This window comes from Periplaneta americana, chromosome 12, assembly GCF_040183065.1.
Source record: "Periplaneta americana isolate PAMFEO1 chromosome 12, P.americana_PAMFEO1_priV1, whole genome shotgun sequence".
Lineage (NCBI taxonomy): Eukaryota > Metazoa > Arthropoda > Insecta > Blattodea > Blattidae > Periplaneta > Periplaneta americana.
This window is the reverse complement of record NC_091128.1, coordinates 32,973,984-33,000,949: the sequence shown is the minus strand read 5'-3', so window position 1 is coordinate 33,000,949 and position 26,966 is coordinate 32,973,984. Positions and strand designations below refer to the sequence as shown.

At 35.0% G+C, this 26,966-nt stretch overlaps 1 long non-coding RNA gene across 1 annotated transcript; it reads left to right on the top strand.

Annotated features, from left to right (window-relative positions):
* Window positions 1–12,648: 12,648 nt before the first annotated feature.
* LOC138710219 (uncharacterized) lies at window positions 12,649–25,821 on the top strand. The gene is made up of 3 exons (XR_011335180.1): window positions 12,649–14,022; window positions 16,119–16,234; window positions 25,692–25,821. It is a non-coding gene; the product is annotated as an uncharacterized lncRNA (long non-coding RNA).
* The last annotated feature ends 1,145 nt before the right edge of the window (window positions 25,822–26,966 follow it).

Sequence of the window (26,966 nt, the reverse complement as noted above, 5' to 3'; positions counted from 1 at the left end):
AGCGAAAACTTACCATAAAACATAGTCTTTTTTCACCACAAATTTCACTTGGATCCCCCGCGAGTCGAACCCAGGTTACATCGACAGAGATAGTAAATTAATAAGTTGTGTTGGTAGACAATTTGGAGTCGTCCTATTCACATATTGGTCCTGAAATTTTCTGTTGCTCTTTTTCTTAAATTTAGTATCGATCAACTATTAATGAAGAACATGGCTTCTGGTTCCCAGTATTCAGTCTCTATTAAAATGGAACCTGTCCTGTGGATTTATTTCAGGTATAATGTTTTTAAACTCAAAAATCTATATTGATCTTTATCTGCATAGTTTCTGCCTCTTGTCGTCTATAATCGTTTCGCTGTTACAATAATCCTAATGTAAACACAAGCACGTGGCTCTCATACCCGTGACTGGCTTCTACTCGAAACATTCACACGACGCAGGAAAAGGCAGAGTGAACCATAAGTAATGTCATTGATTTCAGGGAGTTATTATTTGTGATATTTAAAATTAAAAGTTTCATACAATTTTGCTTGCTTTTACATCCTTTGCGAGATAAAACATTTCATAGCGTGTTTTGGGAAAACCATTCATTTAATTCCCAATATGCTCAGTCAATTTAAGAGAGTAGTGTATTATAATAATAAATTATTGAAAGAAAAACAGTTTTTCCCTCTAAATGTGCAGAAATTTGATCCGAATAAATGTCATTTTTGGTTCTTCAAAGGTATTTAAAATGTTACGTTTGTTTGGATCAAATTTCTGCATATTTAAAGGACAAAACTAAAATTATTTCAATCATTTATTATCGCAATACATTGATCTCTAAAATTGACTGAACATTTTGAGAATTAAATCAATGACTTCCCCAAAACAAGCTGTGTAATATTTTATATAAAACAATTTTTATCTCGATAACAAGCAAAACTGTATTAATGGGATGTGAGTTTCCGGACTTGTGCCGCGTTGTCCCAGTTGCTGCTGTGGTCGTCCTCAGAGCTGTGATTATAGCAGCGGAAGTCCACATCAAAACTGTATTAAACTTTTTGTTTGAAATATCTCTGAAATTAATAACATTACTTACTGTTCACCCCGTCTGGTTCCGTATTTGATGACCATAGCCTTGATAACATTGTATTTATTTTAAAAACAAATTTGAATTGTAGTCGGTAGATGCTATAAAACGTACAACTTAACTTAAATGTACAACTTGTTACAAGAATAGACTACCTTGGCAATATTCATTCGTTTTCATAAGAAATAACAAATGTAAAAGTAAGTTTTTCTTTACCTAACGTTGCTTGAACTAGAGCTTTTTGTCCATGTAAGCAAGTGGTAGCAAGACTTCTGCATCCTCAATGTGTGTGGTTAAATATAAAAGAGGAATAACACCTCTGTCCGACAGCGGTTGACCTTACACGAAAATTTAAAATAATTAAAATAATTTAATTAATTAGAAAGTAATTGTTTCCTAAGCAAAGGAATATAGTAGCGAAGTTAGATCTACTTTGATGAGTAACAGGAAATGTTTAAAATGAAACAGAAAGAACAAAATACGCGATCAGTGATAGACGCTCAGGCCAATCAAGCCTCATTTCAGTCACGTTCTACTGTTTACTGTAGGATTATTCTAACAGCGAAGAGATTCCTGAATTATCCGACTTTTCTCTCTTAATTTATCTATTTAGAACAGAAAACCCGAGAGCGATGCCACAAATAGGCGATGGAAATAAATTCTGAATAATACAGACAAAATGTTCTTTAGGCTACACGTACAACACAAACTTCAACGTAAATGAAACAGTCTGACGTAAAGAATATCACAAGAAACTTGAGCATTCAGAAAGAAAAACGTATACATAAAGATTAGTCAATTCTATTGGTTCCGAAATTATGTTATCGATTGATGATATTGACAATGAAAAAAGGGAAACGGTTGTTTCAGTCCTAAACATAAATATTTATATAGACTATATTCTTTGTCGTGAATTTCGATATTGCAAGCAAGTAGGGGAAACCCGGGCAAAGCGGATAAGCTGAAAATAAACAATGCCACAGGCTATATTTTGGTCCTCCCGAAATAAAAAAAAAACTTCATGATTTTGGTTGTGACGTATCTTGTCCACATATCTACAAAACAGCAAATCGTTTCTCGTACCTACGGAGAGTGATATGATTTGACAAAGAAAATATAGTTAATTATTCACTTTGCCCGAGTACACGGACAAAGCGAATAATTAACCCGGGCAAAGTGAATATCCCTATAACATTTTCACCTTTCTATTTAATTTCTATTCACTGATAATAAAAATAAATCAACACATAAACACGATGTTAATGAGTGTAATTGATGTATTGAATATTTCGTCAATCTCTGAAGATGTCGACATCACAGATGTGGTTGATTCTTAGTGAGCATTAACTGTTTCTTCAGCCGCTGAATAAGCTGGCACCGCAGAATTTGTTAAATCTGAGCCAACTGTCGTTTCACTGATTTCTGTCTCAAATGGGCGATCTGTAAGTTCATCTGGAGCAAAACCGTCATCAACAACACATTATGGTTATATGTCCAGATAGCAGAACCACTGATTGGAAGATTTTATTTCTTCAAGTGCTTTCTTCATGTCTTCTTCCGACCATTTGGCTTGCTCCATCTTCCTCTTGAAAAATTAAACCATCTGAAAACACATTACGACCCTTTTAAGTAAAAATGAAGATCATTGTTGCTGATTTATAATTTAATTAGTGTGACTTAATGCCTCCACTATGTAAAATGATCTAACACGCTTTATTACAATAGACAAATATATACAAAAATACAGCTGACACTTATATAGTGGATAAGTTATCCAATTTGCCCTATTCACTTTGCCCGCAGACGCCACATTGCTTTTCATTTAAGGTTATACAAACATAAACGTCAATAATCTTCTTCGTAAGTACGGCATTTTAGAACTAATTCTATCGCCTATATATTACTATCACATAACAAAGAGTTTCTGCAGTACTGTATGTTGCACATATGTTTCCCTTACCTTGACATATTTTAAGAAAACAGTCAATTTTCTTCAAACACACGCTGACTTCTCTTACTAGCTAGAATGACGACAAGTCAGTTCAGCAGCAAAATCTCGTAGGGATTCTTCCCCAACATAGCAGAAAGCGCTACCTGTTGGCGTTTCTAAGAAATAGGCATTATTCTCTTTGCCCAGGTTATTCGTTTTGCCCGGGTCTCCCCTACTGCTCGGTTCCTTGCAATCCCAAAAACGAAGAACACATCTAAAAGACATTGCTAGGTTTATCCTGTACTGCGATTTGAGTCCATCTTACTTTACCGTGTCACTTCTGTTTTGTGACTGGCGAAATTATTTGCTTTAAGTAAATTTAAATATAAGATCCAGAAACTTACAATCTTCTAATTTTATGTCCTTAAGGTTACATTTAGTATAAATGGCAAGGTTCCTTGGTGACGTTATGATTCCGTTCCAGTTTGTTTATGTATGAGGCAGTGTTCCCCTATAAATATACAGATATTCATTTTCGTTAATAATATTCTGGTATATAATTCAGAATGAAAATGAAATACCGGTATGCTACACCGACATGTACCGCCCATTTCGAGCACTGATGCAATGTTTAATAGTTTTGTTTATACATGTTATCATTTTCATAGATTTTATTTAGTCATAAAATCGTAGGAATTAGATGAAAATAAAATTACAATGTTCTCGAAATGAATTCTTTTATGTACTATATTTCAGAGGTTGGCATGATAATCACTGATACAAAATATATAATGTAAAGCTTATGATTATTTCGTTACGTATTGCTTTGCTTGTAGTTGAATAACGCTACATTGAACAGATGTCTGTAAAAGTGATGAGTATAACTGACTGTAATGTAAAATTGTGACAATTGTATTTTCCTACCACGTGAAGTATTGTACACTGTTATGTACTTTTAAATGTTTTGGTGATTAAACAATGTTGGCTATCAACTCATGTGCCTATTGTGCTAATAAATGTAGTCTTGTTGAAATGTTTCGTTTTGTGATTTCTTCTAAGAGAATTCCAAGTTTTGGACATGGAATACGTTACCATTATTTCTTTCACAGCTCCACGAATCTGCATCCGATCCAGATAATAGTTGTTTATGAAACAAGTTCGTACAGGTACTCTTTTTGGTACGAGTGTACGATGGCCAAAAAGATAACTTTACGAATGTATGTCATACAATGTTTTTTCTACGATAGACAAATTTACATTAAATAAATATTTGAAGTTGGAGAGATTATAAGATCACAATGGCATGGCACTCATGGCCGTCTAAACTCAGAACCATTAAGAAGTAAGTATCCATGGAATGACAGCCTGTTTTATTCATGTTCACGATTTCATGGCCTTCTAAACCGGCCATATAATCAACAAGGAGGTTAGGAACAGTTGAATGATAAATCTTTTTACAATGAGTGGTAAAGTAACTTCAGAATAATAAGGGCTAAAATGTAGATATGAATGTTAAATTTGTCAGTTGCCGTATTTATGGTATGCATACATCTAATATTTAAGTAGGTCTAATTAAAGAGCGCGATAATTTACTGAATAAAGTTTGTATATTGAATATTACATTTTCTTTGTCAGTGCGTAAAATGAATAACAGTGCCTAAAATGATTATTTACTTTTTTACGCACCAATATTATAAAGGTTCACTTTACACACTGATAACAGTGGGTAAAATGCTATTTTAAGCACTATCGTAGACAAAATTTCACGGCAGGAAGTTTAATATAAAACGTGATCTCAGCAAGTTTTAAAATGAAATAATATTCGCTGCGCGGTAGTAATCAGTTTCCGTAACGGGCCATGACTTACCAAATTCGTTCTTAAAATTTGTCTGGTTCATAACTTCCATTGTCCAGGTTCTTCCTCGCAATTTTCATGTATTTTCACAAGTCTAATTTCATATGCGCGAGGGAAATATGAGATTTATTGTATACAGGGTGTTTCATAATTCCTATTGCAAACTTCTAGGAGTTGTAGAGGGGACTAAGTAGATAAAGTTTTGATTAGAAATCCATTTCTGAAAATGTATCGTTTCGATGCAAAATAAGTTTGAAGACTGAATCGATTTCACATCTCCCACTTCACTAGAAACAATGAGCTCTTGCCAGTGTGCACTACAGAAGTCTCATAAACAAGGTTTTTCATGTGGCCTCAAAGGGCCTTTCATGGCGTCTTCCCCCGTCAGTATACTGGAAATTAAGGAAAACAGTCTTACGCGTGTCTGATTTCCAGTCAGTCGAGTTCCAATAAGATAGGGCCTACTTAGTAAATGCAACTTTTGTGTGCAGTTTAGTGTAGTGTATTGTGGTTTCATCTTGAGTTCTGATACATCTGACAGTGGGTGCCAATCATCCACGAGGAAGAAAAGCCTGCCGCACAGAAATTAATCCATAAGCTTGCTACGAACACACTGATTGGTCTCCTGTTATCATCGCATGCTAAGATCCATGACAAGTCAGTGTTATATATCCTAAGGCAGGACCAAGTGACTAACAACAGGAAGAAGAAGAGGATGATAGCTTCTTCAAAGTGTGTTAGTGTTTACAAAATTTTGACTGTAAATATGTACCTATAAATAAGTAGACAAATATGTATAAATACGTGGACGCTGTGACATTTTTTTGTGTTAGCAAGTGTTACCAGAAGGATCAACTAGATTTCATTAGGTGAGTTAAGTTAATAAATACTTTCCCTTCTTTATATTGCTGCATGCTTTGTAGACTGGGTTGAGCAACGCTTTACCAAACCTATAGAAGTGTGTTGATGCTTAGGCCTATGTATTGATTTTTCGGTTTGTAAGAAATAATAATGAATATTATAAATATTAACATTACTAACCCCATTAATAATAATAATAATAATAATAATAATAATTATTATTATTATTATTATTATTATTATTATTATTATTATTACTACTACTACTACTACTACTACTACTACTACTACTACCGTATTCGTAGCTCTTTCGAATTATTTTTATTAAATTAATATAACAGGCAATGAAATCATAGTTAAACGCAGCACATTGAACAACATATGTGCAAATTCTTCAAGTTTTGAGCGTAGCTTAATTTCAGTCTTTGTAGCTGAATTTCGGGACGTTTGTAGCCGACTCGCTCGTGTTCAGGTTGGCAACACTGTTGCAGTAGAGCAGCGCGCCCATCAGGGACAGCAGGGCGAAGCTGCACAGCCACACAGCCCAGCTGAACGGCAGCGTGAAGATGTTCTTCACAAACGACAGGGGCGGCGGCCGGAACAGGAAGGCGCTCCTGCAGGTGACGTTACGTTACGGTCTGAATGATCTAGAGAGTTCCCATTCCAATAATATTCTAATACATTCGCTTTGGTTTTAGATTTTAGATGGCCAAACAATTTAAATAAGTTTGGAATTCCGTTCGGATGGAGGAAATTAAGATATTCTACCCTTGTGAGGTGCCTTACTCGCTCACACCCTTTAACCCTGCGTTGGTGACACACCCCACCTTGCTTTGTTTTTTGTTTGCTACTAGATCACTCTGGTTTGTTACGTGGGGTTTCGTCTAGCTGCTTGCATCTTAAGTATGTTCCATGTCATATTCAGTAAAAAGCCAAAAAAATGAAATAGGGTATCTCAAACCCCACGTCACTACTGATGTAATTTTTTTCAGGTCACCAGCGCAGGGTTAAGTACAACAATTTCGATACTTTGATATCCTCTACAAACAATATGGATATTCTTAACATATACTATTTCCAACTAAAGATTGAAGTAGACATAAACAAAACCGAAATGTATTACTCCGCAATCGCAAGATAGCTACCAAAGCAGCCACCAGGGCGCATTATTTTCAGCAAGCGAGCACGCAGGGCAACCATCGTCTGATATATTGCAGACATTTCAACACATTCATTGAACTAACCCGTAAAATGCTCACAGAGGGTTAATATTTATTATTTCTCAACTGGGAATGGTGTATTTTTTTTTCTGTAGATTCGTGATTGAATGTTATTCTTTGAAGAGTGAAGAATTTCTTTAATTCTATAGACATTTATTTGAGGTTGGCAACATTGAATCTCGCACTGTGTTATTCCAGCTGTGCTGATGTGCCCTGTGAAGCTGCAAGTCACCTTGGGAGGGATTTAATGCCTATTACGCATGCGCGTTGCCATAATACACGTTACAATGATTTAACACGCAATGTCTGAAACTACTAATATAAACATCTTGTTTAATTCGTAAGAAAGTGTTCTTATAAGCATGTTTAATTCACTCGTATTCCATGTATATTATACATTTTATTATTTTAGAAGGAACTATTTTAATGTGAGGAAGAAGATGACGAGCATGAGTTTGGAGACGTGCGTCCAATAGCCAATCAGGAACCATTATGCCACGTGCATTTATTTACATTTACTTCAATCTTTAGCTGGAAAGAGAGTAGTTCAAGTGCTTGCGAAATGCAAAACGTCACTGGTAAGTAAACGCCGGCATTGTAAAAAATATCGCATGGAGACAGAATCTTCCACGCCTCACAACCTGTGCCTACCAGAAAGCCATCAGGCTAATTTTTCCTGCATATTTTTATATGGTGATGTCATCATGAAATTTGACTATCACAACGCGATAACACGCTAGAAATTCCACTTCACGCATCGTCTCTGTATTCCTCATCCTTCACTGTTGCTACCTCTCGTCACTGGAACTCTCTGCCGCCTGAAGTCAAGGGCTGCCGAACATTGAATTCTTTCAAATCCAAGTTAGAAAATTATCTTATGACGAGTTGCCAAACTAACTTACTATTATGACAAGTGTTGTATTGCATGTTTCCACGTTTTCACATTTTTTTTAATGTTCTAATGATATTCAACTTATCTTATATTTTTGTTTTCATATTTTCCGATAATGTTATATCTCTAATGTGATAAGTTGAGCTATATATAATCTTAATTTTCCTTATTGTGTGTACTTAGAAATATTGTATTCACTGTATACTTTGTACTGCACTATTTTATTACTAATATTACTATTATTATTATTATTATCATTATTACTATTCTTATTTTATTATTATTATTATTATTATTATTATTATTATTATTATTATTAGGAATAATTGTCTTTTTTTTTGTATGCCTCATTTATTTTGACCTGCTGTTCACATATTATTATGCTTTTTTCTTTCTTTCTGTATGTTATATATTATGTCCGATTTCTTCTTATTTGTTGTTTATTTTTTATTATTATTATTATCTTATTCAATTTTGTGTGTAAAATTGTAGCGTAATTTGTAAATTTGTAGTGTTTTTGTAACGCAGTCTTTACTCCTGGTTGAGTGTTAGAGAAGGCCGTATGGCCTTAACTCTGCCAGGTTAAATAAATCATTATTATTATTATTATTATTATTATTATTACTATCACTAAATAGGCCTATCTTGTTAGTTCATTGAGTTCTGGAACTGAAAAGCTAGAAAAAGTGATTAGTAATCGATTACGACTCCAGTACTAGCAATCTCGAGCGCCATCTAACATTGTCACAAATAGCTTTATTAAAGTTTTCGCCAATAACCTCCTCTGAAATGGATAGTTAATTTTTTTTTGCATTTGGAAACATTTTAACACAAATGCACAAATAAAGCAGAAGAAAATTTGAAGATATTACTAGTAGGGCACTGTTGCAATATAAAATAAATTGAAGTATGTCATAAGTACTTGGTTTTCACGGGTGCGGAGATGTAGTGCACGATGGGCAGCATGAACATGGCCGAGCAGCCGATGTCCACCTCCCTGCGCTGCAGGTAGCCGGCCAGGCCGGTCCAGGAGCCGTTCTGCAGGTACCCCCACGAGCCCGACGCCTTCATCTCCACGCTGAAACACGTGTCGTGTACTGTATTTTGAAATTGTGTTCGAGTCCCAGGCCAACATGTCAAACTCTTTTGGGTCTAGGGTGTATCTTACAATTTGCATCAAGTGCTGGTCAACACAAACGTTACTGCGTACACAAGCGCCGCTTTGGATTGTCATTCATAATTAATACTTCATATATCATTATTAGGGCTAAGATTTTGATGATCTATAAATCATGAAAAAATGTCCTAAAAACAATGCATTTATGACCTAAAAATCTTTCAAACCTGCCCTAAAAATTGTTCTTATATAATTGGCTTAGTAAGAAAAGAGGTTTTGTACTACTTAATATTTAGACTAGTAATTAAATTAAATTCTATGAGTAGTACCAACATTTAAGTTTATTTAATTTTACATAATTTTCTCTAAGTGGTACACTTTAATTAATTATTTTACCTGATGTAATTTCCATGTAGTCCACCACAAAGCCACTCTTACCCGGAATTATCAGGAGTCTATATTGAACGGGTGGTTGGAGTGTACTACGTTAAAAAGGCAATATTTGTGTAGAAAAACGATTAAAATATTATACAAAATAATGGGTATTAGCCACCGGCGTAGCTTGGTCGGTGAAGGCGCTTGCCTGTCAATTCGGAGTTTCACTCGGTCGCGGGTTCGACTCCCACTGGGGTTGATTATCTGGTTGGGTTTTTCCGAGGTTTTTCCCAACTATAAGACAAATGTCAGGTAATCTATGGCGAATCCTCTGCCTCATCTCACCAAATATCATATCGCTATCACCAATTCCATGAACACTAACCTCGTAGTTGATACAGCGTCGTTAAATAACCAAGTAAAAAAATAATGGGTATTAATGGACAAAATATGTAGACAAATATCAAAGGAAATAAACATTATTTTAAGCCACCGGCGTGGCTCAGTCGGTTAAGGCGCTTGCCTGCCGGTCTAAAGTTGCGTTCGGGCGCGGGTTCGATCCCCGCTTGGGCTGATTACCTGGTTGGGTTTTTTCCGAGGTTTTCCCCATCCGTAATGTGAATGCAAAGTAATCTATGGCGAATCCTCGGCCTCATCTCGCCAAATATCACCTCGCTATCACCAATCTCATCGACGCTAAATAACCTAGTAGTTGATACAGCGTCGTTAAATAACCAACTTAAAAAAAAAACATTATTTTATATTAATAATGGGGATTTGTGGCCAAAATTAAATGAAAATGCCTAAAAAATATCCGAATAAAACAAAAGCTGCGCTTATGAGTTGAAACAGGCAAAAAATGCAAAAAAATGCCCTTACAAATATGTCTTAAAACACTCAGTTTATCACATAACATATAAATACTAAAGCAGCTATGTTTCTGGCTTCATATAAAAAAGATGCAATTTCATCAAAATCCTAGCCCTAATCATTATCATCAACAACATTTCACGGGTTAAGTCATTAAGGCTCATTCCGGTCTTATAGTTTTCGATCTCTCCTACCCCTTGGGTTATAATCCAAAGCAATTTTCGGTATTCGACCTGCGTCCATTCTGTGAACATGCTCCTCCAATTGTTCCTATGTTGCTCTATTTATCCATTAGTTTATAAATATTTAATTCATTCCTGATATCATCATTTTTCCTTTGATCCGAAAGCGAGCAACCGGCCACATTTCTTAAAAACCTCATTTCGGCTGCCTCTATTGTTTTCTCCTCCTTTTTTGTAGAGTACAAAACTCACAGCCATACAGCAATATAGGGACAGCCATTACCTTGTAGAACTTTAATTTAGTTTCTCTTCCAGTGTATTTTAGTGATCTCTTAATTGTGCCACATATAACGTTAAATTTATTAGGCTTATTAAAGAGGCGTTCCTTCTTAAAATAGGAAATATCACAGCCTAAATACCTAAAGCTATTCACTTGTTCAATAGGTTTCCCATCCAAAATAAATTTTGCTCGCAAGGTACGTGGCCCTTTAAAAGTTAAAAGTTTAGATTTCTTCACTGATATATTAAGATTATGATTTTTTTAAATATTAGCTACTAATATGAAATGTAGCCTTCTACAAATCAACTTCCGAGCTAGATATAAGAGCCTGGTAATCTGCAAAAAGTAGTATATCTAAATATTTATCTTTTATTTTAAAATGTGACTCTAGGTTTGTCTGCCAATTATAAACAGCATTGTCAATATAGACATTCAAAAGAGAAGGCGAAAGCGGACATCTCTGTCTTGCATGTTTTTTCATATAACCACCATATCTATGTATTTCCTTGTGTTTATATAATTACGCATCTATTGTACACCACCTGAAGATAGGTTTTTAACCTTCACCTCACCTTAATAACGATAAGTTGTTGACTGATGTAACTACAGAATAAATTGTATCACCTGGCATTGAGTATCCGCAGTACGTGCGCCAGATGGACGTGGTTCGCCTTCGTCAAGCTGTCTATGTTGCCTGTCCACGTCGTCCCCCAAGTGATTCAAGGTATCATTATTGGTCACCTGTCAGGGTAGAAATAATCATGATAAACTATCTCTACGAGGAGTCGAGAACTGTGCTGTTCCGGCATCACTCAGGCTGCATTAAATGTAAATCTGGTGACTAACTTATCCATCTGTATAACCTGGCTGATCACAGTACGCCCCAGCTCAATTCTTACATACAGAACTATTACGAAATTTATAGAGGAACCTTTGACATAAATTATAAATTGCATTTTTTTTTAGTTTTGTTATCATTACTGTTTTTCCAAGTCTCACGTAATAATAATAATAATAATAATAATAATAATAATAATAATAATAATAATAATAATAATAATAATAATAATAATAACAATAACAATAGGCTTAACAGAAGTAGGCCTATATCACTTACAATATTTTCACACAATAAAATTTTGTATGTTCGTATTTCGCGCCTTGGAGGTAATTTATTTCTGAAAGAGAGATATTTATGCATTGGTTAACCTGAATAGATGTCGCTTATCGCTGTCTGTTCTTCATTTGATTGTTTGTTTCGGTTTGAAATCGTATTTACATGTAAGAAAGTTGTTTCGAGAAGAAATCTGTCTGAACTTCTGCGCTCTTGTTTTCAGTGTATTTTATAGTGAAGTTATAATTTGTGGTTATTTTATCATGGTTTGTAGTAAACTGAAAGTGTTCAAAAAGCGAAAAAATGTGGGGATACCTATACAAGGACAAGTGGTAGGCTCACATGGAGAGAGTTCCAGCATAAATAACAATCAATTTGCACCTCCACCTAGCAGTAGTCAGAAGAAGTTGAAAGGTTTAGAAGGATACAGTGTCTATGAGGAAGAATGTAGTGAAACTGATGTAAATCATATTTTTAATTTGAATATATTGTGTGATGTGTTTTTAAATTACACCCAATGTAAAGAATGTGGTAAAAATGGTCTAAAACTGGAAGCTGACCGAACAGTTGGATTAGCAACACTCTTCAGACTGTATTGTGATAACTGTGAATTTAGTAAGATATTTTGCAGTTCATATCATCATGTGCTACACGTCGGATCATCATCGGGGCTTGCAGCCCCGATACCCCATTTTTTTTCATCGGCGCGATGTTTACGGAGATCGTCAGTGGCCGCCATGATGTTTCGAGGTGGCGCGTGTCTCGGACGGAGCAAGATGAAGCGTGAGAACGCGAGAGAGGGAGGAGTCTGGAAGGAAAGTAGCTAGTTGCAAGGTAGGTGCGGTGGGGGTAGAGGGGAAGGGTGCAATCCATGTTCTGGAGTTTATCCCTTGTGTGTGAAAAATGTGAGGAAAATGATTAATTTTTTACTTCAAAACAATGTGACAAGGGATTTGAAATTAATCTTAGATTTGTGTACGGTATGCGTTGCATTGGTAAAGGTAGGGCAGCAGGTAAGACACTGTGTTCAGTGCTAAACACTCCAGCTCCACCAGTGCTATATAATAAAGTAAATAGTGTTTTGTTAGAGTCTCTTGAAAAGGTAGCAGAACAGTGCATGCAAGACGCAGCAATAGAAGCTGTAAATGACAACAATGGGTGCAACGAAATTGCTGTTGCATTGGATGGAACTTGGCAAAAGCGTGGCCATAGTTCTCTTCATGGTGTAGTGACAGCTACTAGTGTAGACACTGGTAAGGTTTTGGATGTAGAGTGTCTTTCAAAGTACTGTATGAGCTGTAAAAGAAGAGGAAAATGTGAAGATAATTGTGAAGTGAACTATGCAGGATCCAGTGGTGGAATGGAAGCAGATGCTGCAGTTAGAATATTTGAGAGGTCTGTTAGAGTAGGGGAGTAAAATATATCCAATACTTAGGAGATGGAGATAGCAAGGGATTCAATAGTGTAGTGGCAGCAAAACCATATGGGGATAGCACTAATATCACAAAATTAGAGTGTGTGGGACACGTTCATAAGAGGATGGGGTCTCGACTTAGGCGACTGGTACAAGAATGGAAGGAGAAGAAATTAGGAGATGGGAAAGGAATTGGTGGTACTAAAAGACTCGCAAGCAGTGAAATAGACAAGCTACAAGACTATTACGGTAAAGCCATAAGGGAAAATATAGGTAATCTGGAGAATATGAGAAAGGCAGTGTGGGCTAGCTTTTTTCATAAAATTTCTACTGACACTACACCTGTTCATGGATTGTGTCCTCATAATTCATGGTGCAAATACAACAGTTCTGACAGAATAAATTACAAGCACCATGGTCTCCCTGAAGTCATAATGGATTTAGTGAAACCTATTTATAGAGATCTAGCACAACCAGATCTTCTAAAAAAAGTGCCTCCATGGACGTACTCAAAACCCAAATGAATCGTTCAACAATTTCATCTGGACCAGAGTACCCAAGAATGTGTTTGTGGGCAATAGCACACTAAAACTAGGTGTTCTGGAAGCAATGCTCTCCTTCAATTTGGGTAATATTGGGAGAGTAAAAGTTCTACAGCAGCTGGGAATTGATCCAGGTTTCTACACCATGAGACACATTGAGACATTGGATGCCATACGACTGAAAGATGCAGAAAGACAAGCTGAAGAGATGGCCAAGGAGGCAAGGAAGAAGAGGAGAAGTGAAAAAAGGAAAAGGGAAGACCAGGAAGACCCTGCATATGGTGCTGGGAAGTTGTAGGTATGACAGAAGAAAGTTTTTTTATACAGAAAGTTTAAACCTATTTTTCTCCCATTTCACATTTTTCAAACTTTGAGTACACTCAGTGTGAAAACTATTCCAGATAGAAACTTAAATTTTTTACCAGATGTTTCTATAGTCATGCCCTTTGCATTAAATGTAAAATTATGTGAATTGAAAAAAAAATTCTGTCAGAAAAAAAAATTATTAAATAAAATTATGTTAAATTTTGGACAGTTAGGAAAAAAATCAGGGAGAAAGTATCATGACAGTCAAATCAACTTGAATGATTTAATGGAGAGATAAAGCATTGAACAACAATCTGTAAAAGTTTCAAGTCTGTATCTTTAATGGTTTAAGAGCTGAGTGTACCACAATATTGAAAATTTAACATTGCCAAGATAGGAGGTATCCGGTCCCCTTAAAAATTATGTCGTTCTAATAATCTTATTATTAATCTAGACAGAACTTCACGTTTATTTCTTAGCATGTAGCCTATGTATCTAATGTCTACTCACTTCACTTTAAGTGATTCGGATTCCGCATATTGTGGATAGATGGCAGGACTGTGACCCATTTTCTAGACTTATGTCTAGCGCCTAACCCATCAAAAGCTTCCACTTGAGTAAGTAGTTATAATTTCACTCACCAGGTGGCAGTGGTGTTAATAGAAAAAACCAAGGTTGGTGAACTGTCAGTCGCTATCACTCTCACAGGTCCCTTCATAACAGCATTTAAAGAGACAGTCAAGAGGGTTGTAAATCTGTGACATCACCACGGCAACATTGTCAACCCTCAGCTTGCACTTTCTAATGATAACCAAGTGATTTAAAGACCTATATTTATATATTTGTTTGGGTTACATACACACTGGAGGAGTAAAGGCTTAGAGGTAGAACTCTCACTTCAATATCCCATGTTTTTTTTTTTTAATTCAATGATCGTTTACTTTCCAAATTCTCATAGCAATATAAAAACTACTGTGAATGCTTCATTGTACCTACTTGCTTTTGTATCTCTAATCTTTGTAGAATATTTAAAGAACGTTATTAACGAATACACATTACACAATAGGTAGCCTATATTTAATTTATTTTACATGGCAATTTCTGTTTCCGAGCCTCAAAATATTAATTATATTACTGGTGAACGACAGAATTTAAATTACGCATGCAAAATGTACTAAATTTCTCTTAATAACAGTGGAGTAGAGTGTGTACTAAAACTAATTGATAATTAATTTCACACAGGATTGTAAAATGAAATTTTGTAAATTAACCTATTTTAGTGAAATGGTCCCTTAATAACAACTAAATTGACATGAACTCATCTTTCTTCTTTGGAGCTACTATTATCGAAGTGGTCTCAACATTGACAGCAATTGAAATATATTGAATTCCACAACTGCTTGTATCCCACTTGGTCTGATCACTTGTTTGGGTCACATAACCCTTTCATTTTGCCTTAATAACATCTCCATTCCACTAATTCAGTCGATGAGTGACCTCGTTATATAACAGACATATAAGTTACTGGAAAGAAAAAAAAATGCATAGGCCTACAGTTTATCTTTCCTCGTTCAAATGTGGAAAGTTACACTGTGTACTGCATTTTCGGCTCTGCTTCCAAGAGTGTTGAAAGAAAAAAATATATGCTAATATAATCAGTGAGCCGGAGTGTAATCAAACTCACTTCCCCAGCACACGAGTCCCTTTCCCTATTCTATCTACGCCTGTTATCACTAGCTGTGTTAAATTAAATTCCAAGCTTTCCGAAAATTTTATAGACGGCTTTTACAAGTCTTTCGAAACAATTCCAGGAATCTACATGTAATTCGCTGATTCGATCATCAAAGTTTCTTGCAGTATTTTAGGTCTATAGGGAGATCTATCTGTGACAGAAAATTTTCAGAGAAAGTGAACTCTGAATGTAACATAGAATCCACTCATTGAGGAATAAGATTAATTTAATGCATCAATCTTTATTTTTGTTGGAAAGTGAGCCAAATTACGGCATTTATAGCCCTTAAAACTTCACCATTGTCGATTAAAATGTTACCATTTATTATTCCACTTTCTAAAATATTCTGGGAACAGCAGGAGCCCATGCAGTGACACCGAGAATGACATGCAGCCCATGGAGTGAGACTAACCCAGCCAAACAGGATACCCAACAGACGTAATGATGATGGACTAAACATTTCGCCAGCAAGGTGAGACCTTGCGGCTTTTATCTTCTTTATTAGGTCAAATAATTGAATTAGCATGAACTATTACTCCAACAATATTCGTGATCTGCATTGCAATAGCAGCAAACTGAGGGTTTAAGATTGTTTACCTCTAGAAATATAAGGTTTTTGCTTTGAGAAATATTCATATTAAATTATTGCATTTTCATAATGTCTTCAACGGGCATTTCTCCTTAATTCTTGAAGTTAGTTTGTAGAGATTTTTGATAACTTGCATGTTCGAATGTGTGAAAATATGTAGCTTTTAACGACGATAAAACAGTAGCCTAAGTTCTTCCTTATAGGGTTTTGTGTCTTTTGGAGTTTTGGCAACACCAGGGGCCTATTCCACACAGGCATGGTGTTGTACATTACAAATAAATTCTCTAGTAAGTAGTGAACATACTAGAGTTTCTATTCCACAACACACTCCTCTACAGTAGTATTTTACCACTCCATACTTACAAATTACCAATGAAGTTTCCTGATTGTGTTCCACAAAAGTACTAGTATATCAACTTACTAGTGAATTGTCAAGTATTAGGAGACTAATATATACCTGTACTAATGCGATTTAATTATATTTATTTCATAATATTAAGCCACTATCACCAACTTTATTTAATATTTATATAAATGAAATTATTTTAAAATGGAATCAAATCTACACATCAGGAATCAAAATAACCAGTGCTCTAACATTAAATACCTTACTCTATGCCGATGATCAAGTCATAATTTCCAATTCAGAGGATAATTTACAAAGAGGATTGTATACATTAAATGAAATATTAAAAGATTTTGGGATGGAAATTTCAGCACAAAAATCAAAAGTAATGGCATTTTTAGGACAAGACCCAGTGAGAAGTAAGATAATACACAATAACCAATGCCTCGAACAAGTGCAAAATTTCAATTATCTGGGTTGTGATATATCTTATCAAAATGAAAAAGATGTGAACAAGAAAATTACCAAATTTACACAAATTCTAGGAATAATAAACAGTACATTAAAAGCTAAATTAGTACAAAAATCTACAAGAATAAAAATATATAATACACTAGCATTACCCACCCTTCTATACGGAAGCGAGATTTGAACATTAAAGAAAAAAGACATGAATAGAATCAAAGCAACGGAAATGAAATTTTTCAGGAGAACAGCAGGATATACTCTTTTAGACCGAAAAAGGAATGAAGAAATTTTAGAACAATTAGAAGTAGAGTCAGTAGAAGAAAAAATCACCAGATACAAATTCAATTGGCTAGATCATGTAAGAAGAATGGAAAATTCAAGAATCCCAAAAATTATGATGCAATATAAACCTAGAGGACATCGTCGACCAGGAAGACCGTTAAGAAGACTGCTAGATGGGGCCGAAACAGGTCTACAGAGGCCTAATTCGTGAAGGATGATGATGATGATGATAATATTAAGATATATTTTGATAAATATGTGCTATAGAATATCTTCTTTTCTTGCTCCTATTTCCTTCAAAAGAAACAATTTTATCTCCTTTGACGCTATTTCAATAACTTTGCAGTGTTTGTAATTTCGCAACAATTAAGTTTGAGGGTGAAGATCGTTATTATAGTAAAGGCAGAAGAAATAGGCGGGTTTTTGGTCTTGTGTGGAAACTACTCATTCCACACTTTCCCCAGCAGTTTATGACCTGAACAAAGAGACCTTCCTGTCGCTGCTAGTTGTTGACAAGTGCTCGCCTGTGATATTACTATGTTAGAGCTTGTTCGAAAAAAATATATCATAATAACACAATAAACAGCATTTTGAAATACTAATTATCCAGGCAATCACTGTCATGTCTCAGTGGAGCCCTGATATCAGAAGTCATGCTAAAGGCGTTATTTATCAAGTTTGTTGTTTTTTGAAAGAACTTAAAGTTTGTGACGACATTAAAAGTGTCAACACAGACAGCCACTGCGAAGGAGTGCGGTGTATCTCTAAATCGGTTAAGAGAATCTGTGCAGAACGATTTTTAGTCATATTTATTGTGTTATTTCTTTTTTAAGCTAAGCCATTCTTAAGTATGCTTCTAATACATAAGCGTTTTTTATTATGATACTCGTTCATGTTACAATAACGTGTATATTTTTTACACACAGAAAAATATATTACTGTTTTGCACTTTAATTCTTAATTTCCTCATGATTCACAAAGTTGACAACTGTATAAACTTTATTTAGTAGTTACTATTTCAATACAATATTCTGAAAACACATAAAAACAAAATACTAATAATTGTGTGTAATGCTAAATATTTGATTTCTCATATTATGTTCACATTACATGATGATAATTATTACATTTGTGAAATGGCTAACTTGCAAAATATTATAAATGATAATATAATCTAAAGTCTCATTAGTGTAATATGTTACTATTCAGCGACGTATGCAAAGGAGGAACTGGCCACCATAACCCATTATCCCCTGGCTTAGTTACCTCATTAGTGATGCCTCATTGTTGTCACTTATGAGTTTGAGACCTGTGTTTGGACAGTTGGCTAAACAAAACAACAACGTTCAGTAAATCAGGTATTTGTAATTACTAGAAATCACGTTATCATTTTATTTGTTCTTTTAAGTTTTCCTGTAGTGCAAAAAGTGTGAATGGAGGAGTAAGTTATTTGGCACACCAGCAGGTTCTGAGGGGTTCGCCATTCCCCCCTATTCCTTCTGTCCCTAGTATAGTGCTAATATGGGAAACTATCAAGGAGCATTATGTGGGGATCACGGAAGAACATGATGATAATAAGGAAGTAAATTTTTCATTATTAAAGAAGTAAACTAAAATAAATAACATTGCAGTGTTACGAATTCATAGAATCTACGAATCTTTGCTCTATAAACAACCTTAAAATACATTACAATTAAAGAGGCAAACATAACTGAATTCGATTAATGAAATACGAAGATAACCAGTTGCTTCATGTTATGACATAGTATGCTTATTGATATGACGTCATTAGTAGCAGTTCATTGGTAATGTACAATACACTATAATTCTTTCGTGGAACAGAAAGATACAATTCCATACTTTACAACATCTTTCATCAGTAATTTGTAATATACAACACCATATCTTTGTGGAATAGCCCCAGGTGTTACAAACCATGTACAAAAGTGTCAACCACAGATCTACGAGTCTGTACAGATACGGAAAACAAATTTGGGGCTCTCTTATTGTATAAGTTTTGCTTACAGCATACTATGCATGTGCAGTAAACAAGAGCCCCTGTATATGTGCTACTTGTGGACAGTCGTGCGAAATTGTTGCCTACATACAGGTGGACTCCCAACAAGACTCGCTCCAAGAAAGAATTTTGAGAAGAATAAGAACTCAGTGCATATGAGAATGCGCGTATTTTTATTACGATATTGTTGAGATGGGCTGTTCACTCTTTGTAGTGCCTGTTCAGTCTGCTTAGCATTTTCGTGTAACTTTAATGGATCATACCTGGAAATGAAAAGTGCCGTAACTTTAACTGTGCTTTTTCTGGAATGCACAAGAGTAAGATTATTCCAGCTTTCATGTTAAACAGTGTAACGTATACAAATTTACAATATGAATACTGAATACTGTTATTGTTGTTGACCAATGCTAAGGATCTTGGATTTCTCTGATTGTCCCAATAATATATGGTGGGCTGTGGTGATAAATCAGCATTTATTTTCTTTATTGCTGGGCATTGTAGCAGATGTTGTTTATTCCATGATGGAGTTTTGATTTCTACAGAGAGTGCAGTGTGCACTGTGGATGCTGGTAAATATTAATCCAATGCAATTGAGAGGTGATTAAACGAAATATAACTATAGCCCTTTTTATCGTGGCAAATCTGGGATGTTATTACTGTCTAGCAGAATATTCCAAGGTTTGCCTTCACTTTTCTTCAGGGATTCCTGTTTACAAAAGGACTGGACTGTGTGTTTGATCCTGACTTTTGAGGTATGAAAGGAGATTGTACTCATATTATTTCGAGTTTGTCTGATGTTTGTTCCTTTTTTGGCTAGGAAGTCAGCCTTCTCATTACCTACTGTTCCACAGTGTGAGGGTATTGATTGAAAAACTACCTTTTTACGAAGCCCTTGTAGCATTTTAAGAGCAGAAAGAATTTCTCTTACTAGTCTGTTTGAGAATAAGGTGCTTAGGAAAATATTTGGGGCTAAGAGGGATGAAGTTACAGGAGAATGGAGAAAGTTACACAACACAGAACTGCACGCATTGTATTCTTCACCTGACATAATTAGGAACATTAAATCCAGACGTTTGCAATGGGCAGGGCATGTAGCACGTATGGGCGAATCCAAGGAATGCATATAGAGTGTTAGTTGGGAGACCGGAGGGAAAAAGACCTTTGGGGAGGCCGAGACGTAGATGAGAGGATAATATTAAAATGGATTTGAGGGAGGTGGGATATGATGATAGGGACTGGATTAATCTTGCACAGGATAGGGACCGATGGCGGGCTTATGTGAGGGCAGCAATGAACCTTCGGGGTCCTTGAAAGCCATTTTTAAGTAAGTAAATAAGTAAGTCTGTTTTCTGGAGGACTCGATGTTCGTGCTTAGAGTCCAGATTTACAGTCACTAAGTATAACTGCTTTGTATGTGATGGAAAGCTGTTTCAGGGCTGTATTGATTGCTTCTAATTCACCATCATAATGAGTGGACATTGTTCCAAAAGATATGTAAAAGCTAAAAAAAGTCACTTAGATTCCTGCTCCAGCGTTACTGTGTTTGTCAAGCAGAGATCCATCTGTATAAATATGAAGCCATTCAGATTTTAGATATCTTGTGCATATGGTTTCAATAGCTAATGATTTTAATACTGATTGGTCAATGTCACGTTTTGCAGTGATGTGTTGTATCAATTCATTTTCACATTTAATTTCTGGGAATAGAAGTTTTTCTATATTTTCAGTTGTTTCTACATTATATTTACTTCGTAATTTCTAAATATTCTGGAAGAAGCCAGATTGTGTTTTGAATTTCCTTCAGAATTTTTGTAGTTCCTCCTAGTAAGCATTCTTTGGAATTCGTTTTAATTTCTCAAACAAAATAAGACTTCGTTTCTCAATTTCGTATTTAATAGGTACAGTTGGCAGTTTAAATGTAAAGTTTTCAAGTCAGGCTCACACAAGCAAACTCACTGTGTTCGAAGGCAATGCTGTGTTGTTGAGTCTTTGACAGCGACCCATCTGCAATGCAACGAGGTGGTGTGGCATTGGGTAATGTCTCTGATTTCGAAACCAGAGGTGTAAGTTCGCTTCCTGATAGAGTTCATTTTCTCTTATTGTATTATCTTATATTTTTAATGACAAATGTTAGTGGAATTTGTTAATAAACTTAGTTATGCAAGTATCATTGTGGGCTATTATTAGGCACGACCTAGCCTGTATACAAAATTAATAGTTTATTTGCTTTTTTGAAAGTCAGAAGCACATCAAATATGAGTAAACAACATTTATAGTCAGTTTCTTGTGTTCACCATATCACCTTAATAATAATAATAATAATAATAATAATAATAATAATAATAGTAATAATAATAATAGTAATAATAATAATAATAATAGTAATAATAATAATAATAATAATAATAATAATGATAACGATGACAATGACAACCGTGATAATAGCAATAATAACAACAATAATAATAATAATAATAATAATAATAATAATAATAATAATAGTAGTAATAATAATAATAATTTCCCAGACTCTTATACTTTGCAGAAATTAATAATTTTATGTGATATTAATTATATAAGTACAGCCATGCTACATAGAGAAATTACAATTATATCTCAATAAACAGAAGATTACAATAATAAATGGATACAACACTTAGAATGAATAGAATCCTGGAATACCATATACAATAAACTGCTTTATTACAAACCAGTTGAAAGGAGAAACATAGGGCGTCCAAGAAAACGCTGATCAGACAAATCTTAAACCACTTTGAAACTGAAATAATTTGACTTAATCCGTGTCGTAAAATATGACGATGTTGATAATGATATTATTTCTCTTGTTTGTTGAGAAATGTCGCAGACCAAGCCACATAATCGCTGAGTGAAGACTGTCTCATTGTAATAGAATTCTCTTCCTTTGTCATAACACATTTGTAAGACGTGAATGATCCAACATTATGAGAGTTGTTAAAATTTTGTGTCACGGGTGTTTTTGGACGAAAATACAATTTATTTCTGGAGTTAATATTCAAAACACATATTAAAGTAAAATAATTTTAATATGTATCTAAATAAAAAGACGAACTATCCTTCTCTAGTCCTCATGCAAAATTTTACGGTTTAATTCGATATGTAGGCCCTAATTAATGTTTGCAATATCATGTCTGGCCCAAAAAGGGGCTTCAAGAACCTAAACGGCTGCAAGTATCGGCTGACATATGACTGATGAAGAATATGAAATATCAATATAATATGTTATATATTAAGTAAAGTAAATCCATTGCACTACAGCCCATGAAGGGCCAAGACCGACCAGCCGGCTGCTGGCCTCACGCTCACATGCTGAAGCAGAGGTGGACGATCATTCAATGTGTTATATAATATTATATATTATTATAACACTAAAATCAGAAGTAAACACTGAAATACTAAAACAATTGTCTTTAGAGACAATTAATATTAGGTACCCTCCACAAAACTGGCTTCATTTATACACTGACGGATCCTTGATCTCCAGAGAACAAGGTGCCGGTGCAGGTGTTACGTGCTGTCTCTTCTCACTTTATAGATCTCTTGGGTATAGAACAACAAGTTTTGGTGGAGAAATCATTGCAATTAGTGAAAATCTCAGGAATCTTCTATGCCACATCAATAAATTTATAAATGCAGTTATGTTGTCAGTCTCGAAAGCAGCTATTCTATCAATAGTCTCTAAACACACACCTTCATCTCAAACAGCAGAAATAACTAAAATGTTCTCTCAATTAATATCACTCAATAAAAGAATTGTATTCCAATGGATACCATCCCATTGTGGAATCCTGGGAAATGAGAATGCGGATGCTTTAGCAAAGAAGGGCAGCACTGCTACTTACAGACCTGTTACTAAATCTACGTTTTACTCTGTGAAAAGATTGATTAAATCTACATACTTAGACTTCAACAAACAAAATTTGATAACACAATCCCAAGGGAAAAAATGGAACTCTCTGCATCAAAATCCACAGTTAATTCCCGATTTACCACGAAAATCGTCTGTAGCTGCATTTAGATTGGCAACAGGCCATGATTGTTTGGCCAAACACCTGCATAGAATTGGAATATATCAGTCCCCTAACTGCCCATTGTGCAACTCAAACCAAGAAATGGATTCAGAACACCTCAAAATCTGTGCTTCAGTGGCTGGCCATGATAATATCTTTGAAAAATATTGGAGTACAAGAGGTCAAATGACTTTATTGTCAAACGCCTGGCATTAGAAAACAACAACATATTATTATAACATATCACTCTACTTTTTATTATTATTTCCAATATTGTTTTATTATTTATGAAAATTGGCTTTCGAACGTTGTCAACACTCCCTGTGAAGAATATAGGTAAACAAAACAAAGCTAAACTGAAGAATGGTAGACAGTATCACTTGGGTATTGCCATTATTAAAAGAAATAGAACAAGATTAATGTTTACAATGGTAACATGTTTTAATGTTATAGTTAAACATATTTTTAAAAGCTATAAATGAGATATAAATGCAGACGGTTTTATTAAGACAGTGGTGTTGCCCAGGGGATGGGTTGTGCTATGTACTAAACATTCAATCGACATGGTAATTTTGTAATGTAAAACACTAAGACTAACCGAGATTCGAACCTCCTACAACCAATGCTATCTCGTTTAGACCCATGTTTAAGCCACCTATGCTACAATGGCTCATACTTTAATCTGGCATATTACGTAGCTTTCTCATTCATCTTTGTTTTGGTACATTTTGTACCCCATTTTGATAGATTTAGTATTTATCAATTTTATTGCCATTTCACTCTTCAGTTGTTTTATAACAAAATGCATCACACTTACATGGTTTAATTGTGAACTGGAGCTTCAAGGCGACGGCATGCGCACTGTTCTGTTTCTGGAACTCAGACATGTGTCATCGGCCCATTCTTTTTTAACCTTATTGTACGTATATTGTCAGTACTTATTTGCATGGCTGTGATGGGGGCAGATTTAACACTACATGTAATTATCCTCTTAGCTTGGTTCTGTTTCATTAAGTTGTGTTGGTGTCGTAGATATAAGAACTTCACTGCCATACATTAAAACTGGTTTCACATAAGTCTTATATGTCATTGATTAAATTTCCGACTTCCTTACTGTGTTAATCTTTAGGATTTACCTTGCTTGACTACTTTCGAAGTCTTGTGCTTCATTGTCCAAAGTCTAGTGGAAAAGTCTTATATGTCATTGATTAAATTTCCAACTTCCTTACTGTGTTAATCGTTAGGATTTACTTTGCTTGACTAGTTTCGAAGTCTTGTGCTTCATTGTCCAAAGTCTAGTGGAAATCCTGCGCTATCTTCTGGTTTCCTGTTGTGGTGGGATGTGTTCATGATTGTGTGTGTTTTGAAAATGAGTTCAGTGTTCAGGATGTGCTGTGGGTCTATTTTGTATGCTTATAAATTTCATATTGTTCTAGGGTGTCAAGTTTCTGGCTTTCTGGCTGGATGTGTAGTATTTTCATGTCTTTGTCTATGTTGCTGTAGCTGTGGTTGGAGTTTGTGATGTGTTCTGCGTAGATTGAATTGTTGTGTAGTTTGGTAAGGCTGTGATATGTTCTTTGTAACGTGTTTGAAATGATCTTCCAGTCTGTCCAATATAGAAGTCGTTACTGCTGTTGCATGATAGTTTGTAAACTCTTGTTAAGTTGTATTTATTTGTGATGTCTTGTCTGTGTGTTAAGATGTTTTTGTAGTGTGTTCTGTGTTCTATGTTGTATTCTAGTTCCTTGAATGATGATGCAGTTTTGTATGTGTTCATGTTTTGATATGTTAGTGTTGTTTGCATTTAGTCTTTCTTGTGATGTTGTGTATTATGTTGGGGTTGTATCCATTTTCCTATGCTACGTTTTTGATAGTGTGTATTTGTTACTTATAGTCCTGCTAGTTCATAGGAATGTTGATGAGTCTGTGTATCATGGATCAGAATGCTGCGTGTTTGTATTGTGTGGGATGATTGGAGGTGTTGTGTATGTGTGTTACCATGGTAGTGGGTTTCCTGTATATTTTGAACTTGTGTTTGTTGTCTGTATTTGTTATTGCGATGTCTCAGAAATTTATGGATTTGTTGTTCTCTGTTTCTAGTGTGTAGTGTAGTTTCGGGTGTATTTTGTTTATGTGTTTGTGTAGGTTTTCAATCTGTCTTTTGTTTCCTTTGTATAGATTTAGTATGTCGTCTACGTATCTGTGCCAGTATACGATGTTGCAATGCAGAAGGAAAGAGAGGGAATGGAGGCAGTAAGCATGGAAGTTGAGAATGTGGAGGTGCCAACAAAAAAAAAAAAGAAGAAAATAGGTCCACTTACATTAATAAGACTGTGGCAGCTAAGGAAGTCTGCGACAACATCACAAATCAAGCAAAAAGAAGATGTAATCTTCATCTTACGATGTTTGGTGACGTATACACGTCCGTTGATGTGACATATTAATGAATTTAAATACTATTATAGTCACAATCATGCCATGGTATGAAAGCCTTTGGCGTGAGGCGAACTTGATAGCTCAGTGGTAGAGCGCCTGACTGGAGAACAGGAAGTCGCAGGTTCGATTCCCGCTCGAGGTTGTGAAATTTTTCTTTCATATCATGGCATGATTGTGACTATAATAGTATTTAAATTCATTAAAAAGAAGATTTTCTTTTACTGCTCACTTTTCTGCCTTGTGTCTCTTTGATGCCAAAAAATTTCAACAATATGAAAAACACTTCCCTTATGAACTAATTGAAGAAATAATAGATGTTTATGAACTTCTGGAAAAGGATCGCCTTAAAACAGAATTGCAGATTATCTACAGAAGTTAGGATTTTAGGAATATGAGTGGCACTGTCAGTCTTTTGCAATTTCTCATAGAAAATAACTTACAATATACATTTTCAGAGACTTACAATCTATTGCTCATTGTTATTACAATTTCTATGACAACTTCTGAGGCCGAGAGATGCTTCTCAACCTTAAAAATGATAAAGACCTTTCTAAGAAGTACCATGACCGAAGGAAAGTTAAGTGCATTAGCAATGCTTTCTATTGAAAAAAGCATGATTAGCAACATTGCTAATTTTAATGAAACTGTGATTGATTTGTTTGCTTCGAAGAAAGAAAGAAGGATCGACTTTCTATACCAAAACTGTACATGAACATTGTTTCACTGTGTGCCAAATTCTTAAATATTGTCTTATTTTGTGTCAAATCTTTTTATGCTTGTATTATATTGTCCTATTGTATGTAAAGCTTTAGATGTTGTTCTATCATGTGTTAAATTTTTAGAAGGCGTATATTTCCACAGATAAGACGAGGTATAAATTTCGAGCACAGTATTATGGTTTTACTGTAGCTTATATCTGTCCTTCAAGACGAACCCCAAACTATGAACATGTGTGCTGCATCACTTATGAGTTCGCGCTGAAATCATGGAAAAAAGTGGAAGTGGAAACAGTGATAA